Below are 23,625 nucleotides of genomic sequence, written 5' to 3' on the forward strand. Positions count from 1 at the left end.
GTAATCGCTGAGCGTCATAAATTAATACCATCTGTTTATGCTGGTATCAAAATCACTTCCAATATGCTAGGACAACCGCAAGCCGTTGGATATTCTGGACCAACATACATCGCTATTCGAAGTGGAAAGCATAGTTCATCTACTGCTAATACTCATGCTCAGGATTTCGAGACGCTTCTCGAACTTGAAGAGTTTCGACCATTAGCTAAAACTGACCATGGACTAGTAAAACCAGTGGTAATCATGACGGTTGATGGAGGGCCAGATGAAAATCCGCGTTATCAAAAAGTCATAGGGTTTGCTATACAACACTTTAAGCGACATGATCTCGATGCATTGTTTTTAGCTACCAATGCTCCCGGAAGAAGTGCGTATAACAGAGTAGAGCGCAGAATGGCTCCTCTTAGTCGGGAACTGGCTGGTTTAATATTGCCTCATGACCATTTTGGGTCTCATTTGGATGAACGTGGCGTTACAATTGATGAACATTTAGAAAGATCTAATTTCGAATTTGCAGGAAAAGTATTAGCTGAAGTATGGAGTTCAATGGAAATTGATGGCTATAATGTTAATGCAAAATATGTTGGGGCAGGTGAACAAGATCTTCCTGATTTTCCAGACATTAAATGGTATTCAGAACATGTGCGTGAAAGCCAATACTTGCTCCAAATTGTAAAATGTAGAAATACAGAATGCTGTCGTCCAAGAAGTGGACTATTTAGATTACTAGACAACAGGTTTCTTCCACCACCTGTAAAAGTAAAACAAACAGTTGATGACTTGGTTTTAGATGAAGGAGGGCAATTTCTTAATCTTCCAGTCAATTTAGCTCTACGCTTAAGTGCTTCACTCAAAGATTTCCTGCAAATGCCATACGATTATTTTTGTCCGACGGTACAATTGAGGCTATCAAGTCGAACATGCAAAACGTGTGGTCTTTATCATGCTTCCGTCAAGTCACTAAATCGTCACATCGAAAAGATCCATAAGAAAGTAAACACGCACACTGATAGGAAAGTTAGACCTGTAAGAGTCGCTGCTCGTCGTGCTAATGAACTGATGTGCATTATTCAAAATTTAGAGCACCATGATGTTGAATGGCTCGATGAGAATGACGTAGACATTCCAAAATCGGATGAAAGCGAGCAGACTCACAACACTGAGCAGCAATCGAAGCAATCCAATGTCATCGAAAACTTAGAATCATGGATTCGGGTTTCATGGACTGAAGACTGTTAATTTGAATTTAATATATGTACCAAAAATTTAAAATAAGTTTGTTATGTTAGTAAGATATAATATTTTTGTCCTTTACTCTATGTTGAATACCGTTTCAGTAAAATATAATCTCTATCCTAAATCTATTTTCTTATTTTTCAAATTATAATTATAACATTATAAAATTAAAAAAAACAATACATTAATTGACAAATGTTTACGTAAGCATGGGGGGAGGGGGTAAGAGCTTTGCTTACTTTTGCTGACAAGGGGGATGGGGGGGTAAATAATTGCAATAAATCTGCTTACGTAATACTTGAACGGCCCCATGAACCAATACGGTGTATTACAAAGTTTTTAATAATAGCAATGATTGTAATAGTATTATTAAATAATAAGAGTCAGTTGCATTTTATTAAATCAACCATTATAACACACGCGGTTGTTTTAGTCATTACTCCGACGATAGTGGGACCGCAACAACATGAAATAATGTTCGCAATACAAAATGAATGTCAAAAATCAAATTGTATGCAGAAGTCCCATTTACGGCAAGTTGTTTGGTTATGAACAAATTACCGACTAGATAAGCGATTCTGTTACACGAAACCCACGCTAGCAAATGTCAAACATACTTATTTGATTTTTAAAGCCGATTTCTTTAAAGGCCGTATATGTATATAATATGTATGTGACTTACTACATTCCTTTAATTCGGCGAAGAGTTAGCATTATGCTAGTCCATATTTATTTTATCGTGTAGGTAAAGCACTAGAGTCATGTACCTATGTATAAAACAGTACCAAAGTTTATCGAGTCCCATTTAATAGGCGGTGGATTTGTATCACGTATCGATCACACTATGCTTGATATTGTGACTGCACAAAAAAGACAGCTCTTTTGTGCCTTTAGGCTCTAGTCATTCTGTTGTCAGTATTAAATTCACCGATAGGAGTGGAAACTATCATTCTATTTCTCTTCTCCTCTAATCTGATTTATTTCTTTGCGGGATATAGTACAGTCATTCATTTGTCTAAAACGCACCGGGACTTCAGAGTTCCGGTGCTTTCATGGCTGCTGTAGATTCTGGCTTACAGGAGTTGCAGCGGTTTTGGGAGGTTCTGGTGGGCTTGTCTCATAATAAAATGCTTTATAATCTCCATGCTATTATGTAGGAATAAACACTACAAACGTCGTATATTTTGGACCATAACAACAAGAATCAGATTCGATAATTCGAGATTGTTCAACAAACTACCTCGAACTAAACTATATTCGTCCGACGAGGCCGTCTGGCTTTTTTCTATATCGAATAATAACCAAAATCCTTTCAAACGTTATAACGTATAAACTGATCCTGTCTTTTGATCTGAAACTTGGGATTCAAGGTCGTTAACCTCGTTTTTATACATTGTTTCACATGGAAACTGTATTATATTACATTCCAACGCTTTTCTCTAAATTGAAACTTGTTATTTCGTGAATTTTCCTTTTTATCTCATTTACCTATATATGGAGTCTAATGACTTGCTACGAGAAATTTCTTTACGCCCGTTTGACATCAAAAAATGCTTAGGCCACGCATGGGATGAGATTATTCGTGATAACGAAAGTGGGCTAAGTAATATCAGCCTGTATAAAATGTACCTACGTAAATGATTTCGATGAAAGTTAGAAAATTTCTATTCCATATACAATTTTCTACTGGATTATTATGGAAGCTTAAATTAATGGTGGCACATTAAATTCGAATTTAACACTTTTTTACGTAATATTTCTAACAAATCTTTCGGAAATATCAAACGCCTTTGCTTTTTTTAAAGTGATATAGGTAGTGCTCATCTCAGTTCTATTTTTTCTCTTAACAACACATAAATTCCGCCACAGACTTAGCTTTAATACATATATAATATCGTATAGTTGACCCTACATCATTATCGGATTGATAATAATAATAACAAATAAGGTTTTTTATCGTTTATTGGTGTACTCTATACGTACACTTCTCTAAAATGATAATACTGCGTTTCCTTCTCCATAGGATCACACAATTTCGCATAAAATTAAATTAATAGGTTGTTTGTGAACAAGCGGTTTGATGGTACTCAGTCAGTGAGTCAGCTCATTGCATATCAAATTAATAATTTATTGTGCTATAGTGCGTTATGTCATTCATTGACTCATGTGGTTAAAGCGTTGACACAATAAGAGCAGTGAATTAATCTGCGTATATTTTTGTTTATATTTATGTAATTTACCTACGTATTTATTTTACTTTTAAGTTATTTTTGTCTTTTTCTTAATATAACTATTAAAGCCTTATCCTATTAACGGTTTGCGAGCGGTTGCGGAGTGGCACGGGCGCGCTGCGAATGTGCCGCGAATATGCCGTGGCTGCACCGCGAAGACGTCGCGGTTGCGTGGCAAATTCGCACGTTTTCGTCCCTTGTTTGTAACAATGTTAATGTTTATGACGTACAATACACTCTATCTACGCTCTGTCTACGCTGATATTTGTGGTAATCTTGTTGTGCGTCCACAACGAATTCGCTGCGTATGCGTCGCGTGTTCGTTTCGCGCCCGCTCCGCTTTATGGATGCTAGTCATCATGATAAGGTCTTAATTTCGATTAATCTGTGTATTCGTTACTACTAGAATTAAAATCGTATTAACAACACGCATATGAACCCGAATCAACGGCTTGTTTAGGTTACCTAACTGAATTGTATCTAAATCAGATAAAACTTTTAAAAGTATGAAAAAGAAATCCACAATTTTTGCGCAAAATGTGACATCCCTGAACAACTTTCCTGTTGTTACTAATAACGAAAACTTATTTATAATTGACTTTGCATATAAAAACGATTAACCGATTAACAGCCCGCATTTTAAAACTCAACTCTGATTTTCCTTATCCCTCTTCGTAAAACCTTAATTGCATAGTTAATCCATTGCAAATGGATCTACATTTTGATACGGTAGCCTCTTTCTATGCAGCACACGGGCTTTAGTGTCATCAATCCACCCAAATAAGCGAACTACCTTTTGATATGCTAATTTTGTTTCTAAAATCAAACGCTAGTATTGGACGTGACTGAAAAACTGGTAACCTAACGCTCCCATAACAACTTTAATAGCTGTTGTTTCAATATAGAAAATACATTTGTGTTTTCCTGGTACATTTATTTTCACATGTATATGTCTCAAAGTAGAAATCAAATAATTTATTTCAGTTTAATCAATAAATCACCTTTTAACGTCAAACAAATCTAAAGAACAAATTATCAGTCTACTGGTTTGTCCCCTAGTTACTTGTATTTACTGGTACCAAATAGTAGAAGCCTATAGATAAGAGCAAGAAACTACATTTCCCTGAAGTTCATGGCGTCGATTGCTTACCATCAGATGATCCAAGGTCGTTTTCATCCCACAAATTGGTGAAATGTATTTTAGTAGCTTTAGAAAGAGAGGATATAATATTACGAGCGTCTTCTTCAATTCATTAAACAATCATTTAAAAACTTCTAATCATGAAAACGAAAGTTACCTACTACTCGTACCTAACCAAATCCCCGTCGCCATGACAACAGAAAGGATCAAGTTGACACAAAATCCATTACAAAAGAAATGCTTGTCTGACCCACCATACTCAGTGAGGGTTTTGGCGCCATCAATCAGGCTTAATAGCCCGCCTTTTGATATTCTAATATTGTTTCAAAGATCACTCAAGCACAGGATGGAAGGACGTAGGATTAGATTAGCTTTGGATATTGTATAAGTGCTTTATGAATATCCTATTTATAAAAATCTTTGCTTACAGTGTACTTAACCCTTTCTATGTTTAATGTATTTGTTTTATATATGGCTGTGTCTGTATTCTCTTTGACTTTCAATTTTGATTTAGTTTGGAATATATGTTAGGTGTTTTTCTCTTCTACATGTGATAGGAAGTGACTGCAGTAACACAAACGTTGTTTATAGTAGTATTCATATTTTTTATCGATTTACAGACTGTACTAATCAAACGAACGAGAATAGTTTCGATAGTATATTAGAATTTTCTAAAACATCTACATATACATAACAGGTCTAAGTGTCGAATCAAAAAGTTTCCTAAAACAGTCATATCTAATATTGTACAAAATTCTCGTTGACGTACAAGTTATTTGGTGTATCAATTAAAGTGACATTTATTTCATTAATGGACCATTCGAAGCAATAAAGATGATATGTCAAGCTGTGCCGTCCGATCTTGTTAATAAATTGTCGTTACAATAAAGTATTATCTGAACAGCTACTTTTAATTAATTTATCAGTACATTATGTTTGAAGAAGATGGGCTTTAAAGTAATGTTTAATGTTATAACTTTCGTGAGACATACTAAATTAATTATTATGTTTTTCGGCTTACTCACGTAATTGTTTGAATTAGTTTATTTATTTGAATATGAGCCTCTACCGTGACTTGAAACTAATCGAGTTCCTTGTCAAATAATTACCTACGTAAGTAAATCGTAAAATACAATAATTAATTCAAATTGACATTATTAAAATTTCTTTATCTGAGTACTAAACATCAAATCGTTTTGGCTATCATAATTACCTACCTATATTTAACTGCGAATTATCTTCCGTCATATTCTATTTTCACATAACAAGTTAAATCGGGCATAAGTATTACAAGAATATCACACAGCCGTAGTCAGTAGGTATCTATCTACCTATCTAATATTGTCCAAACAATATGCGTGAGGAGTTACGTTTGGTGCCCATCCCGTTACATATACACATACATACATATGTAAGGTTTGTTTATATTGGCCCTATTTACATATCCGAGGTCAGAAGGGATAGAATAATAAATACCGTTAAAACTGTGTGATATTTTAATCGTGTTCTCGATAACTCCTTCCATGATAAGTACGTAGTTTTATTTGATTGGGTAGCATTCTATCTGATTATACCAACGTCACGCCTTTTAACCACGAAGGGGTTGGCAGATGTGCCCATTACGGCACGTAATGCCACTGTACAATGTACATCCACTTTTCTCCATTTTTGTGTTATAAGTCCCGTATAACAGGGGGTGAGCCTATTGCCATATACTGGACACAATTCCAGACTCCGTGCTACGTATTACTAAGAAATTTTCAAAAAATCGACAAGAGTTCAGTAATATTTTACTCAACCCGGCAATCGAACCCGAGACCGATTTTGTTCCGAAAACAATTGCTAAGGACTGGGTTGGCTAACCATTACTCGTAAATAACTCTGAGTGCGTTGGTTATTAACGAGCAGTCAGTTACCTGATTATTAGAAAGATAGTTAGTAACAGGTAACCACGGGTTTTTCCGATAAAATATAGATTTTTGTTTATAATAGTTGCCCGGTCAGATGGAAAACATCACGATACCGGTCGGCAGATGAATTGTTTTTCTTTATAACATTTTCTACGTATTATAAACATCTAATCTGCCTAGTCTTTCTAATCTAGACTGCCTCTTAGTCGAGCGGTCGCAAGTGCGACTGTTGGGCCAGGGGTCTCGTGTTTGGGCTCGCTGTTATTGCAGCGGTAAGTCCCCTCTTTGAGGAGTGGCTAGAGAGGCGTCACGGCGTCCTCACCTACCGCCTGACGCAGGTGCTTACCGGACACGGAAGTTTCGGTAGGTACCTATTTCGGATTCGGCGGGAGGAAACGCCCGGGTGTCGTCATTGCGAGGACCACCCGGAGGACACGGTGGAGCATACAGTAGCGGTGTGCCCTGCATGGGCTGAGCACCGCCGTGTCCTTAGGGATGTGATCGGCGACGGCGACCTCTCGCGTCCGGCATTGGTACAAGCCATGGTGCGGAGCGAGGGGGACTGGGATGCCGTCTCCTCCTTCTGCGAAGCAGTCATGCTAGCTAAGGAGGAGGCGGAGCGCTCGAAGGAACGATCCTCCTCACGCCCCAGCCGCCGCAGAAGACACTCCGGGCGTCGGGGACCGCGTGACGATCTCCGGCCACCGTAAGTGCGGGTCTGCGGACGACGAGCAAGGGTAGCTCACCGCCCGAACAAAACCAGACCCGTGTGTACGGCGCGTCGCGTTCCGCGCGCCCGATCCGGAGCTGCGGACAACGTAAAAGGTTACCGGGGCTCCAGCTCAAAGCAGGAGAAGGAACGGGGTGGTTTTTAGTCAGTAAGAGTCTGACACTCCCTCTCGCCTCACCCAAGGCGGGAGAAGTCATTGGATGATTTCCCCCCCCATTACTAGACTTTTTTTAGATTTTTCGAAAATTCTTAGTAGTAGCACGGAGCCTGGAATTGTGTCCAGTATGGCAATAGACTTATAACACAATGAAAACTGGGTGTACATTGTATAGTGGCATTACGTGTCCTAATGTTCACCTCTGCCTACCCCTTCGTGGATAAAAAGCGTGACGTTGCGTTGCGTATAAACATCTAATTTCTTAAAAAGCGTTTGTGTAAACTCTTTGTAATTGAGTACTCTCAGCCTCATATACCCAGGAGACAATAAAATATCACATTTTCTTCATTTCTTTGCTAATCCATCAATTTCTGCCTTGTATTGAGACAGTTTCAATTTCTCGAGCTAAGAGAGTCCCAGGATAGCTACCTTTGTAAACATTTAGATTATGTCTTGGGACTATCTTTCTTCAAAAGTTATTTATGAGATAACTTTTAATCTTTTTCTCCTTACATTATTACAAAATGGACTGCCTAATACCTGGCTGTCTCCATTGACAATGCTTTGAGCCGAATATTATGTATTTTTGTGCTTATCAGCTTAGTACACAGATATTTAAGTTGCATAAAAATATATCGATTTATTCGATACAACTGACGCAAAGGTATTATGCAGTTTGGGCACATATGGAGCTGCGGACAGCTAGCGGGTTTACCAGGGCTCCGGCTCGAAAAGCAGGAGTAGGAACGGGGTGGTTTTTAGTCAGTAAGAGTCTGACACTTCCTCTTGCCTCGCCTAAGGCGGGAGAAGACATTAGATGAGCCATAAGTATTTTGTCAAAAGAACTCCTAACTCAAAAGTTCGCAAAAAAAAAAATCGTTTCATGAACTTCCTTAGGCTGTTACACTACTTCCCAAGGGTTAAAGACTTCAGTAGTACCGTAACTCGATTCTCGCCTTTATTGCTCAAGGCAACACAATGCTTTATATCCTTCTATTGTGTGAAACAACTTCAATACAAATGTATCAATGGAACTCAAAGTCACGCGCAAGAAATGTACACTGAACCAGTTTAACATACATTTGAACAGTAATTCAATAGGAATACATTCAACTAATATCTGTTCAATGGAGACGTGCTACAAAGTTTGCATTGATCTGTTTATTTAACGCTCATCGAGTGCTCTAAGAGTTTTGGTTTGTTTAACTATTAGTTAACTATTAGTTAAACAAACGTATTAGGTTTTAGAAAATAATTACTTAGGTATCCATCAAGACTACTAACTACACTCAGAGCAATTTAATGATTACTTAAACTATTCCTCAGACACATTTTTTTTATATCGCGCCTTTTATCTCCGTTAGGGTAATTAAAGGTGCACAATACGGCACGCAATCCCACTAAAATGTATACCCACTTTTCATCATTCGTGTTATAAATCCCATGTAATAGGAGGTGACCCTATTGCCCTATACTGGGCACAATTCTGGACGCCGCGCTGCTATTAAAAAAATCGAAAAACGAAAATGCACTAACGATTTTGTATCAAAATTAATTGCTAAGGACTGGGTTAGCTGCGGACTAGCTAGCGGGTTTACCGGGGCTCTGGTTCGAAATGCAGGAGTAGGAACGGGGTGGTTTTTAGTCAGTAAGAGTCTGACACTCCCTCTCGCATCGCCCAAGACGAGAGAAGTCATTGGACGATTTTCCCCCCTCAAAAAAAAGGACTGGGTTGGCTAATCATTACTCGTAAATAACTTTGAGTGCGTTGGTTATTGCTTCTTCAACTTTAACTGCTAAAAAAATCACCAGCTCTTGTGATAAACCTATTCTTGAGTAACTTGAATTGGTGTCAAATGAATTGCTTGTCCTATCTCACTTTACCATCTGTCATCTAAAATTGAATCGTGTTATCATAATGATGATCTAGAAATGTATCTAAAAACGTTCGTGCTTTGTCATTTGACACAAGTAAAGCATCTATCATAGAGTGACTTTGCAATCTTACTAATCCTACGAATATTATAAATGCGAAAGTTTGTGAGTTTTGTTTGTTTAGAAAGAAAGACAGATAAACAGTTTACCACCAGTTTGCACTGTTACAAGATATTGCAAGAAAAACAAGAAAATAAAAATAATATTCAACACGTCGCAAAAAGGCCGCTGCTCAGCTAAAATGTTTGTTACTTAATCACATCAAAGATCAAAACGGCTGCAGGGATCAAGATGAAATTTGAAGATGAAAAAAGTAGATACCTATTAAGTATTTAGAGACAAAACTTTGCCATATTTAATATTTATAATTTTCTGATTGATGGTAAAGCTGACCTATTCATACAATATTGATGCAATGATAAATCGCATTTTACAAATATCTAAATCAAATCAATCAAAGTCACGATCTAAAGTTGCAAAGCTAACATCAGATTGAAGCTAGAAAAGATACGAAATGCACTGTATCATATCATATTTTACGATGAAAAGAGCTAGTGAAAAATGATATTCGTATACATGTATGCAATATAAACTGTGATGAAACTCGAAAGGAGGTAAAGCTAACAAACGTAGGTGTTATTCTATGAAATGCAACTGAGTGTGTGTGTGTGTGTGTGTGTCTGTGGAAACTGGAAATATTATGTTCGACAACGTTACTGTACCCTTAGTACAAGTTTCCATTACGTTGAACGAAAACGAAACGAGGGTGCGTTCGGCGCCCTGATTGGTTGGTTCATTCGAGTCGGCCAATCAGTGTGCCGAACACGCGATTACTGTTAACGTAAAGCAAACTTATACTAAGGGTACTGCTGCCTGCATGGTTGGCTGACAGTAATAACTTGTGAATACAATGAACGATCAAAAGCTTTGTCTTCTATTATACCGACCAAGTGTTAAAACGCGAGAGCTATAAAATTATAAACACTTTTGTAACGAATATTCAAAAAAGAAAGAGTAAACTATGGAGTTTCTTGCTCGTTCTTGTTCATAGGCATTTACACTTTAGAACGAGCGAGCTTCACTAGAGGACTGACCGACAGACATATTTTTTTTTATATTATCATATTTGTTTTGACGTTCAAAAGTGCCTTCCCGGTCTATTTGAAATGCATAATTTTGACTTGAAAAGAGAAAATGAAATTACTATTAATTGTTATCTTGTCAAATAGCGTTTTTTTTACTAAGCAAATATTTTATTTAAACATTTTAAGACGACCTAGCTCAATGTTTGTCTAAGCTTGTCTAACCAGATTTTTTTTTAAATTCTAGAAATTCTTAGTAAATGCAAGAATTTTTGTTTATTTAGCAAAAAGTGAACTACTACAGTGTTTCTCTACCTAACTATCTGAGAAATTTAAGGCTTATGTAAAGCGAACATTTGCAAAGTGAGAGTCAAAAGAGTTTGAAACAATTCCTTATAAACAATAGTTACTCAGTACCGTCTATTTATTAATGTCTCTGTTTAACCTAATTGCTGTACCCATTCGAAAGCTGGCCATTGTCCAATTGTCGGACAGTTTTGGTCAAGTTCAATAGATTTTGAAATGCATAGTGATGTCATTTTGTCTGCGTTATTTGTATGTATGTTTTAGTGCAGTCAGACGTGTCATACGGTGTCATGTCGACTAGAAAGATATGTTAAAATATTTCTTCATGATTTATTTTCTATCATTAAGAGCGAATGTCAGTTGAAAGTCAGTGAAAATATCTTTGTTGTCTAAAGAATAGTTTTGTTGCATTTTTGGTTGGTTACGAAACTGAAATATGCATCAGCTGTTATCTAATATTTGAAGAGACACTTAGGTCTTTGGATTTGAACAGATATGTCGGAATCTTAAATATTAATTTTCCTCAAGCTAGTATTTTTTTTATCTAGTATTTGTTAATTTGTAAGAGTTCTCCCAATTTCCTCTTCACAACATTCAGGTCGCATATCTTGGAGTAACAAAGTAATTTCTATTCTACTTTATTTAGCCAAATACCCGGAAAACTTGCTAGACTGTGCAAAACGGGATGAGGCGTCTCAATGTTAACCTAATCAGGAAAATAGTACCGTCTTTAATTACAAGGACAGTCTGAAGAAGATAAACGAAGACTTCCCTTTTGTTGAGATAATTCAATATTGTATAGAAATATGTTAGGACTATATAGTAAAGATATTTACGATAAAGACATACATATTTGTACGTGTGTACGTAAAATACGAGTAGGTAAGATAAAAACCTACGAATCGAATTTCAAAGAGCTTTCTGATAAACCTGACTTTAGACTGCAAATTCCATCATGCTTGGCAAACAAGGAGAATATGGTAAACCTCTTTTGTGTAAAGGAGACCCAAAGTCCGCAAATGGACATAAATTACGGGCTGCAGTTAATTGTCTGACGTTAATTATTATGTTATCGGCTTACTCACGTAATGTTAGAGGATAGATGAGGAACTCGACTAGTTTCAAGCCATGCTAGAGACTCATATTCATGAGCAGCATACAACGACGACGGCGATTGTCGTGCTGTTACTGTAGAGTAATTAGTTTAGTATGTCTCACGAAAGTCTAAACAAAATTAAGTCGAAGAAGTTAAAAAATCGAAAGCATAGTAACAGCATCATTTTGTTAAAGTGTTGTTTATGCAATAAACCATATGAATGCACTGTAAAGACGACCAGAAGGTATAAATTATAAAAAAAAAATACATTACAAATATCACCACAGGCGAAAAAAATACACATTGTAAATGAAAAATCTTTATTCGACAATGATTCAACATGAAGTAGAGCTGTCAATACTATAAAACCACTCTATAAAACTCACTTCTTCTAATCCCATATAATTGCTCGGACTATAAATATCTATTTTAATAGTGGGTCTATTTCAACTGTGTACTATTTTCAATCTATGTGAGCAGTTCAGTAAACATAGATCAATCAGCGGGAGCAATCACGTTCAGCTGAGACTAAGCTCTGCGATACGGCACAAGAATTTCAATATAACCGTCTAGCTGTACTGTACCTACGAATTGAACCTTTATAATGAAACTAGATTCAATCAACAACTTTGTACGCACATAAAACTCCTGCTTTTTCCGTTACAGTAAGAATTTCAAGAAATTCTCTATCAAGACCTTCAAGAAAAGAGAGTATTCCTTCTTAAAAGGCCAGCAACGCACCTGTGGCTGCTCTGGTGTTGAGGGTGTACATGAGTGGCGTCCGAAAATAAAAAGACACTTCCTACCTATCTACTCAAAAGCATTTCATTTCATTTCTGGTTTCTATACAAAACTCAGAATACTTTTCTTACACATCCACTGTTTATCCTTATTTATCTCATTTGTACGTAATCATCGTTACTGCTACTCGTCGTATTGTTGATATTCATTTATACTCGTAGAGTAATTTATTCACGGACCGCTTTTGTTTATGGCAAATTTTTCCAAGTAATTTAATAGAAAATTATCCTACGTGACTCGTTAGGTTACATAATCTAATCAATTGAGCATAATATAAGTACCTACATTCGTATGTTTTTGTACAACAGACAGTATTTGGTAAAATGCTACTAACTTCCAAACCCTTTTTTTAAGGGGAAAGATCATCCAATGACTTCTCTCGCCAGGGCGAGGCGAGAGAGAGTGACAGACTCTTACTGACTAAAAACCACCCTGTTCCTACTCCTGCTTTTCAGCCGGAGCCCCGGTAAACCCGCTAGGTAGTCCGCAGCTCAATTTCCAAACCTTGGTTTCATGTTTTCACAGTTCCTTTATAAAAACACCTCTAGAAACATTTTCTGCCTGACCAGGGCAACCTCGTCCGTAATTGTGTACACAACACTCGGATGAACGAAGCACAAACACGTGTGATCATTGATTAGTAATTGGATTTAGGCCAAATGTAGTGTTTCTGACAATCCAATCCAAGCTTTGTCCAATGCCACTTATTATTGAGAGCTAAAGTGACTCACGGGAGACAGACCTGATAATGAACCTGATTCGTGGTTACAATACTGATTCATTAATACATATATATATAAGGTGTTCTAAATGTATCTGCCACGGCTTTAATGAGAGGTAGTGTTGTGTTCGAAGAAATTTTCATACCTGGAACCAGTTAATGCAATTTGAGAACATAAAGAAAATTTAATAACCATTGACTATTCTGCATAAAGTGGTTCCCAAATATACACACACGATGTGTCACTTCTTCAATGAACATGATTGATAGCAATTGTTTTCATTGACGAAGCGACAGAGACAGTGAAAGAGATAGCTCTTTTATAACAAACGCACACGTAGATTTTTAGTATGATAAAAAAAATAGAATACTCATAATCAAACATTTATATTTACTACTGTAATTAAAGCCGTGGCAGATACATTTAGAACACCTTATATAACACAATTATGTCCTTAATATTCAATTCTGGATATGTGGTTGCTCTTGCTCCACATAATATCCAGAGATATGAAGATGATATTGCATATTAGATGGAAATTGAAGCCGCCCGTTGCTCGGTAGTTGCATTTGAGATCACCCAATCAACGACGTAGTCCTGTATCCAAACGTTATTATACCTTCTAAAAATGATATGTAGGAAATAATAGGTGTAATCCACAAATTGTTGTTCCGGGTCTGGGTGTCATGTGTGTGTGAAATTGTATGTTTGTAAACGCACCCATGACACAGGAGAAAATCCTAGTATGGGGCAACGTTTTTAAAAGAATAAAATAAAATTTTGGTAGGTACTTATCTTAAGTTTCGAATACAACACCCCATAGGCCCCATTTTAACTTGGAACTAATACAATACACTGGGGACGCCCAATTACATTAGATGCTGGTATCGAGAACTGAACCCTAAGAAACGAGAAAATTGTTCTAATGTCGATCTTATTGAGGAAGTCATGAGTGCCAAATAAAACGGTACCTATTGAGCATTTGCAGGCTATTAAATTAGAAACGTCGGCTGTCGACGGTCGGAGTTAGGGATATTTTTGTACGGAAATAATACGTAGAACGTGAAATTAGGTACAGAGAAATATAATTACTATTAAAAGTTCATATGTACATAAAAGTTTTTTAGGTTAGATAGAAGTACTTAGACGATCCATCATCTTTAAAGAAAGTGGTCTTCCAATACAATATTTAACTCTAAACAACAATGATACTTATCATAACCAGTACGAAAATTCTCTTTTTTATTGTTGCGATTATCAAAATCATTCCATTTCTTATGATTTTAATGTATCTTATATATATCTTCAGTCTATCTATCTAAGTATGTATATTCATCGCTCAAAACTTTAAATCAGAAACATCTCAAAGCCACCACATTTCTAATCCTCTGAAGATACTAAAACTGCGGTCGAAAGCATAGTTTACGGCTCACCATTCGTATAATCCCGATGATCTCATGCCCGCGACAGATTTAGATATCAGCTGTTCACTTGATGAATTCATTGACGTTACGTTCACAATTGATAAACAAACACCAGATTGAAACTGTGCGTGAGAAAATAGTAGTGTGATTAACTAGTTTAAAAATAGGGGAATAAATATTCACATCCTATGACTAAGATAAACTAGAAAATTTGGGTGAAGGTAAAGTGAGATACACTTAGTATCCGTTTCTATCTATTTTGGCTCTTTATTTGTTTTGTAAGGATGTGCTCCACTTCGAACTTTTGGCTTTATAACCAACGTTTAGAGACGATGCGGTAGGTCCAAAAGAAGATTATGGGACAAGCTTAGCACTTTCCACAAAGATTGGCTGCAGAATCCTTAAAAGGAGTCAGACGATCAAGGCTAATAAAATAAAATTCGCTTAAGTGTAATTCTTCTAAGTCTGATAATCAGACATAAATATCTCCACCGCTGTATGAGAACCCGTGAATGGTTTAAGATATGCTATATCATTGTCAGATTGAAGTACATGTATAATAAGTAGGAATCAGATCTACTTTGTTTGTCCATATTTACAATATTGGTAACACAATTATTGACTGTCACCATTCATAATGATAACAGTCAATAACGTAATGTAAGCTTATTACCAAAAAAGTAATATTACGCTAGATTGACAAAGAATCATCTCGTTGTTGTGACTTTTGGGAAAGGACTTGGCGGTATCGTCGGAAGCATGGCACCAACGCTCTCCGACATGTACATAATTTGAATTGACAAAGTACAAATCTGTCGTTAAAGTTTTGAGAACATAATTCATTTGTTTTTAATTGCGGGGAAATAAACGTTTGTTGCACAAACAATTCTATTGTATTGCAACATGAATGGCTTGAAATTCAGAACCACGCTTAACCCGAAATATGAAAAAAATCATAAATAAGCAATGCATGTCAGCGGTGACTCAATGATCGAATGTCGGAATATGGTCATGGCGCTCAAAATTAGGCAGTCGGGATTTGCGTGAGCTAGTGGCCCATTGTCACGAACACAACATTTATCCGACATGTACATGATTTGAATTGACAAAGTACAAATCTGTCGTCCCACCGAATAAAGTTGTGAGAACATAATGATCATTTGTTTTTAATTGCGGAAGGAAATAACACGTTTGTTGCACAAACAATTCTATTGTATTGCAACTTGAATGGCTAATGAAATTCAGAACCACGCTTAACCCTGGAAATATGAAAAAAATCATAAATAAGCAATGCATGTCAGCGGTGACTCAATGATCGAATGCATCGGAATATGATGTCATGGCGCTTAAAATTAGAAACAGTCGGGATTTGTTCGTGAGCTAGTGGCCCATATTGTCACGAACACAACATTATTTCGACACTTTACGACAATACTTATTACATACGCTACACAACATTTTCAGAATAAATATCACTTACTGCCTTTCTTTCTCTGTAACGGCCTATATTTTTATTCTGTAACAACTGAATTTTAGAAGGGGTGCGATTTATTTTATATGTGTGTAAGACTTTTTTCTATTTCCTTTATGTTGTTAATGGGCTTCTATTCGACAGGAAATGAAAGAGAAAACGTGTGTCCCTGGATTTGTCGAACATGTTTGACGTGGATTTTCGAATATCCTTTCTGATCCGGATATTTTTTCGGTTCGACACTCCTTTGTAATAACAGTTTGTAGGTCGTGATCGTTGACACTGTTTAGTTTTTCATATTATTTTTTTCATACCTTTTTACTATTTATTTACTTTTTTTCGATGAATTAAAACAATAACATGAACCGAAGTCGTGTAACGATCGACATAGAATTATTTATAAATAATTTATTTCTTATTTTTATTTTTTGATTTTTGAAATAAAAATATATCTATGTCCTTTCTAAGGTTCTAAACTATATCTGTACCAAATTTCAACCAAATCCGTCAAATAGTTGCGGAGATTAATGGTATAAGCATAGAATGTTCGACGTGATTCTTTAATTTGACATAACTTTTTTATTTATGAACCGATTGACATGAAAAAAACACTAAATGTAAATTTAAGCATCCCACAATATATTCGTGAAAACCGCATCCAACTCGGATCAGCCGTTTCTGAGATTAGCGCGCACAGACGAACAGACAAACAGACAAACAGACAAAAAAAAGTTAATTACATTTTTGGGTTCGACATCGACATAACAATAACCCCTGCTATTTTTTTTATTTTTATTTTCAATGTACAGACAGCACTTTTCTACGATTTTATTATATGTATAGATTTATCATATTTTATGCTATGTTTTTTTTCATTTTTGTCTGTCTACGGAGTTGCAACATACATACCATACCTAACTAAATATAGATGATGAATTACAATTTGCGAAAACAAATTCTTACTGCGTTATTTGTTATTCAATGATGATTCATTCATTATTATTTGTTTTATACAATTCTCTTCTAACTAGATATGAGTATAAATGAGTTTACCAAACTGCCCTGACTAACCATTATCAATAGATATTAAACCATATCATTCCGCAATAAGGTTCAAAGTTCTTTAAAGCAATGGTATAACTTGATGTGCTGTGCATCTGTTTAGACCAATGCCCATTCCCATAAAAGTTAATGATAAAAAAGGTTGAACGTTACGTCTATTATTATCGCTATGGGTCAACGGTCTTATAATAAGCTCTCATTACTGATAAGCTCTCTCTTAAATGCATTAAATAATGCTTTATTATTAATTTATGTAGCAAATAGAAATATTTTTATTGTAAGTTCTAATTAATTGCAGTTTTATGACTTAATGTTGTTATTAGTTGGAATTATTATGCACATATTACTATTATGCAGACTTTATTGTAGTCCAGAGTACGGTTAATCGGCTTGCTTATTTGCTTTATTGTTAAATGTATGAATCTGATAGAAGCTAAAGGAATATTCAAGACTAAAATATATGAGTATAAGACTATAAGTAAGATAGCCAGAGTATCAAATATTGCTTTCAGAAGTCATTGGATGATTTCCCGCCCTATTAATACTCACTTCACACTAGTTAACAACTGGTACAACGGCAACGATGCATTAAAATTAAAAATAAGTCAAGCCACTATTTTTATAATACTAGATCAAGAACCAACCGAAAAACTGTTGCAGAATAAAACAGCCTGTACTTCATTATACAGCCTGCTTAAAATGTAAGTTACATAGTTTCGTCTGACATTCAACAAGAGCTACAATTTAGCTAAAAGCTCCGACACACGTAACAACATTTTGTACCTAAATACTCGTACATATGCTGACATATCATTTTGTACATTTGTAAAGTACAAAATTTGTCGTCATATTTTAAAGACATTTTACATTACGAAGTGCATTTTTATTTATTTATACCCATATACTATATTTTTGATAAGGAGCTTTATAATGTCTACTTATAGATCTTTTTTTAAATCTACAATTAGTTCTGAGGCATGGGCGATGAATTATATAAAATATGTTTAAAAATGTTCGTAAGAATCTAGTTTTAAAAGTAATAGAAAGTTTAATTGTACGGTACATAAACTTCTAGTCTATACATGTACCTATAGTCAAAGACAGGCATGATGATTATATTCCCATCACATTACTGGAAATCTTTCTTTTATATAAGAAACGCAATAAATGTAAACACACAGGGTATTCTTTCCCTGTCACCGTCTTCCTTTATTTTTAATATCTTGTTCTTCCCAACACATATTTCTGAATACAAAGAATTTACCTACACCTACACCACAAAGCAATATTGTCGCGTCTTTTAATTTTTATATGAAAACTTCGACGTCCCAAATACTAATAATCGGGTCTCTTGAAAATTCTCGAACAATTTTTGCACTTCTAACTTTTAAACGTTAATTTTCAGCACGCATTTGGGATTCGAATATCTTTGGTATTTTTCTTTTACTTATACCATTGAGAATTGAAGTTAAAAATGTTATAGGTACTTGTAACAAAAAGACTTTTGGTCTACTGGGTCGCGAATTGCTTTGTCGGCAATACAACACCTTAGTCGGCTCTAATATCACCCGGGACAGGAGTAGAGTATTCTTTGTGTTATTCCAGACCATAATCTACCCCTATTCCAAATTTCATCCCGATCCCTTCAGCCGTTTTGACGTGATTGAGTAACAAACATACACATAAACTCACAAATTGTCATAGAACGTACATAGATGTTTGAGTCTTACAGGTAAAACAATTATGGACCCTGGATAATTTATAATACGAGTATTAGTAAGAAGAGTCTGTATGTTACCTAGTTTTCAACAGCAGCAGTTGCAATGTTTTTCTTAAACATTCGCAACGCCGAGATAAATCATAGTTCCCTAGGGAACTGCACATTGAAAACAGATGTTTTCCGTTATTTCGGCTTCACTATTCCGAATTCAAATATTTAAATATCAAACGTTTGTTCGAATTCTTTGAAGTTTGAAGTATTCATTGCAGGTTAGGTAGCAGAATCCTTTTAACATTCAGTGACTAATGGTCGACTGCCAAGCTGGTTATAGTAAACCTCTTCTTAAAGAAGAAGGGAACAGTACCTCTACCATGAGTTTGAAGCAATAGTATTTGTCGATAGTATCTAGCGAAGACGTAGTTTTATTATATGAGCGATGTCAGTTCCACAGGTGACCGATTTTTTTTTCAGGGGTGAAAGTCATCAAGACTCTTACTGACTAAAAACCACCCCGTTTCTCCTGCTTTTCCAGCTGGAGCCCCGGTAATCCGGCTAGGTAGTCCGCAGCTCCGGACAGGTGACCGGTAGAGGCGTTGTAAAATTTGCCAAACAAAAAATTTACGTCGTCGTTAGCGACTATCGATAAACACTATTGCTTCAAAATCATGGTAGAGGTACAGAGGTACTATTAGCAGTGATGGTATTTGAGATGATGACGATTCTATGTTTATTAATATAATTTTAGCTCTATAGACTACGCCATTCTCAGTACACGTAAAGATCAAGAACAAAAAGCAATAATGTTTTAAAACACCTCTGCTTTTCCCTTATGTAAAGAGGGCGCGATATTATAAATGGTATGTAATTGTAGTTTACTCTAGGCTGGACTAAAACTCGCTTGAAATAGAGAACTGTGGGCGAGTCACAGTGCAATTAACGTTTCATACGATTAAAGTCGTTATAATGTTCCTCATTAGGTAGGAATTGCCGTGTACTGTAAAGGAACTTGTATTACCTATAAATATTTGTACAATTAAGTGCAAAGATATGTATTTGGACTATTGTCTCAAAATATGATGGGAATTTACAGTTATTAACATGTAGGTACTTATTTCTACATTTTGTTTGCACTATATAATGAGCTAGAAAAATATAGTTATTTCATTTAAATCCATCTTTTTTTTATATTTTTTTTTTCGCAGAATTCTTTCCTCTAGCAAACCATTTCTTCGACCAATCTAATACTCTTTTAGATATAGAAAATATTCCTAAGTTATTTGTATATTTTAACTTTAAATATATTACAAGAAGAAAAGTTATTTAACTGCATTAAATATAACGTTTTCTCAAAAATATTACAAACAATATCTATAAAGTCAATCAATCACCCAAAAATGTAACACTTCCAACATTTTATAAATCAAAAAATGACAATACTATCATTACATTAATATTTCTTTTCGTTAAAAAGGAAATAAGTTCTCTTCGAGAACATTTTTCTTCAGTTCATAAGTTGATGGTAACACTAACAGTAGAATTGCCATCATCGATCATCGAAGTATCGCGAATTCATTTTTACGAGCTCTACCGAGCTAGTGAAGCCGCTTTCTGGCCGTACTAAATATAAAGTATTTGTTGACTAATGGAAAATCCAAATTTCTTATGAAAATGTCTGGGTTTCGCACTAAAATTAACTCGTAAACGCGTGAAGATAATTTCTTAAATATTATACTTTTATATACAGGTATTGAATATACATATAGATTATACGTACATCTTCGCTTAGTTTGTAATATTTTAAAGCTCTATAATACTTTTATTCGTACGTAAGCACACCGGTTTATACTTAAATCATCGAACAAACATAAGTTATTGTTTTCCTCTTTCTCTTTTAAAAAAACATTACGATTATATCCTGTGTCGTGGTTGCGATTACAAACATACAAGTTCATGACGCCAAGTTTTATAAAGAACAATTTGTGGATCACATAAAAGAGTTACTCCGTGCAGTATAAATCAGTAGTTACAAATGTAGCTACTGATATATGTAATAAAATTATTACATTCTAACAATATCTACATTTTATTATATTCAGTTTTGATAGTCAGGTAACTTAACTATTAAAAACATACAAATTGTAGGTAGTAGTAGTCTTGTCTTCATCATTCTCACCACCAAACCAAATAGCCTAATTCACATTGCAGTCGGTGTGTTTATTTATTATACACTGCCCCCCTAACATCGATTCATTCAATAGATTGTTGCAACGACATTATCCGTTTAAAATCTTAAAGACCCATAATATTTACAAAAATATATAAACATCTATTGTACTCCTAATTAGAACATGTTGGTGCATGTACACGGTCCACAGTTTAGTTCATACTCGGCTGTGGCGCGATAAACACGTGTTACTCGAATAATGCAAGAAACTGTGATTTTTGTTTTTATTTTTTTCTAATGTTAAACTTGCCTGTTTTTATGGCTTAGTGTATTGTGTGTTGAAAGCGATTGTTTTGTGGTTTTTAGTTTTGAAAGATTGGAAAGGTAAGGCTGTGTGAGATTTTTTCTTTAAAGAAAAGAAGTTTTTAAATATCAATTTGTTGTAAACGAATGAATACGAGTAAATATCCTATGTTAAAAATAAAAATCAAATGTATTGTTAGTATATCCTATGTTGACAGGTAATAATAAAACATGTTATTTTTGAATTTTTTGTCTAGAATTGGTCATATTTTGGTGTTTTGGTACAAGTAAACCAAAGGTGCTACTTTTATGATTTTAAATATACAAAAAACTTAAGTAACGTAAATAAATCGTACGTCTAGATATTACCTTGTCGTAAAAACCTAAATTTAAAATTTGTAATTGTAATGTTATTGAAAGGTAACACGTTCACCTGTGAAACTATTATTTAAGAAAAGTGAGTTGTCTAAAAACTTAGCCTGAAACTTATTTAAGATCGACTTAGGTATTCATTCTGTATTTCCTGTCAAAAAGATCTATAATATCCAGTGTTTTTGCGGTAGTCTCTGTATCGTCACACTATTTATCCGCGAAGGGGTACGCAGCACATTACAGCACGTAATGCCACTGTATAATGTACACCCACTTTTTACCATTTATGTTATAAGTACCATGTAATGGGGGGTGAGCCTTCCGGACACCAGGCGTAATTGGAAACTAAATATTACAACTTAAATTTTTGTGGTGTTATCCAGTGGGTTCAAGTGTTTTGGATCAATTTCATTATCGTTAGCAAGTTAGCAACTAGCTAATAAAAGATTGAAATTTTTGTTTTTTTTTTATATTAATCCTTAAAACGCACTTGTGATTCTCCTCTGATGTTGTTCATGGGTGGCGCTGATCGCTTACCATCAGTTGATTCGTCTGTTCGTTTGCCCCCTGTGCCAAAAATAATTAAATAATATTATTAGCTGTAGATACATTAACTAGATCTCTTTAACATGATATACATAGATATTCGCTTTCTAAATGTATTCAAATGAATTCATTAGTCAAGCTCAAAAGCAATTCACTGATCGATATTGCAAATTGCGTGCATCCAATGAAATTCTAATCTATGATCTTCATCTACATAATTATATTATTATACCTATGCATATCGAGTTACCAAATCTATACATCCATAGTGTACCTATATTAATTTTTAATTATTTTCTGTATTTCAAAAGTTAGTACGTATATACAAATATGCTTAGGTACAGTCGCCGGCCCGGTTCCTAAGATGGCCTAATACCACGTTTTAAAAAAGTGTTTATATTTGTGTTAAAATGCCTAAACTGGATTACATTTTTGGATGTCTTGATTTTCGAATAAATATATCTGGAGGCACGGGAGTGCCGCCCAGATGAGCCAAGCGAAGCGCAAGGGCACTACCTACCTTTTCTCGAAGCGGTTACAATTTCCAATATGTTATTTCTTTACTTTATAAGGTGGGCCTTATTAGGCGCCTGTACCTTACACTTAATACTGGTTTTCTGTCTGCTATCTCGTCTTTCGCTACAAAATTTAAATGATTTTAGGATTACCTCCGATTTATCAGAATAAAAAAGTAGATAATCTAAATTACTTACCAACTAGATTTTTTTAGTCACTTGTTTATTCGATGTAAATATTTAAATGAAAAATCAAATAATTCTATAACTGATTAGAGATGAAATTAAACAACTGTCACATATGTTTTGTTCAATTTCAGTTGTTTGCCAAGTTCATGTACTTGTCCTATGTAAGAATGTCGGGAATTAATTCTTTGCGTTTATACATATAATATAATGATCGTGATTGGTCTAAACTAAAATACATAATTAAAGTATTAAAGTAATATACAAACAGGTTGTCAAAACACCTTAGATTGCATTCGGTGTGATTAAAATAATTTCTATAAAAATACGCCGTCCATATCATCTCAAAGAACACAACTAGCTATTCGCATAGCTAAGAAAATTGCGTGGATCTGGGTAAAATATTAGCGCAAATCCCACAAATCCAGCAATTTTTGTTTTTACGCAAATAACTAGATCATCAAAAAAGATTGGATCTGATTGATTTACTAAACAGTCAACACAATACACGCTCA

General features: G+C 35.1%; 1 protein-coding gene across 3 annotated transcripts in view; it reads left to right on the forward strand.

The window, feature by feature from the left end:
- Positions 1-23,625, forward strand: part of LOC118267817 (connectin) — a 77,300-nt gene that overhangs the window by 45,483 nt on the left and 8,192 nt on the right. The window contains exon 1 of one of the 3 annotated variants that reach the window (XM_035582041.2): positions 17,924-18,005. The exons of 1 other annotated variant lie outside the window; for it this stretch is intronic. The gene's annotated coding sequence lies outside the window, so the exon portion shown is untranslated. Of the gene's footprint in view, positions 1-17,923; positions 18,006-21,399; positions 21,573-23,625 lie in introns of those variants that run through there. One more of the 3 variants, XM_035582039.2, reaches the window with a different exon arrangement.

Source organism: Spodoptera frugiperda, chromosome 6 (genome assembly GCF_023101765.2).
Source record: "Spodoptera frugiperda isolate SF20-4 chromosome 6, AGI-APGP_CSIRO_Sfru_2.0, whole genome shotgun sequence".
Lineage (NCBI taxonomy): Eukaryota > Metazoa > Arthropoda > Insecta > Lepidoptera > Noctuidae > Spodoptera > Spodoptera frugiperda.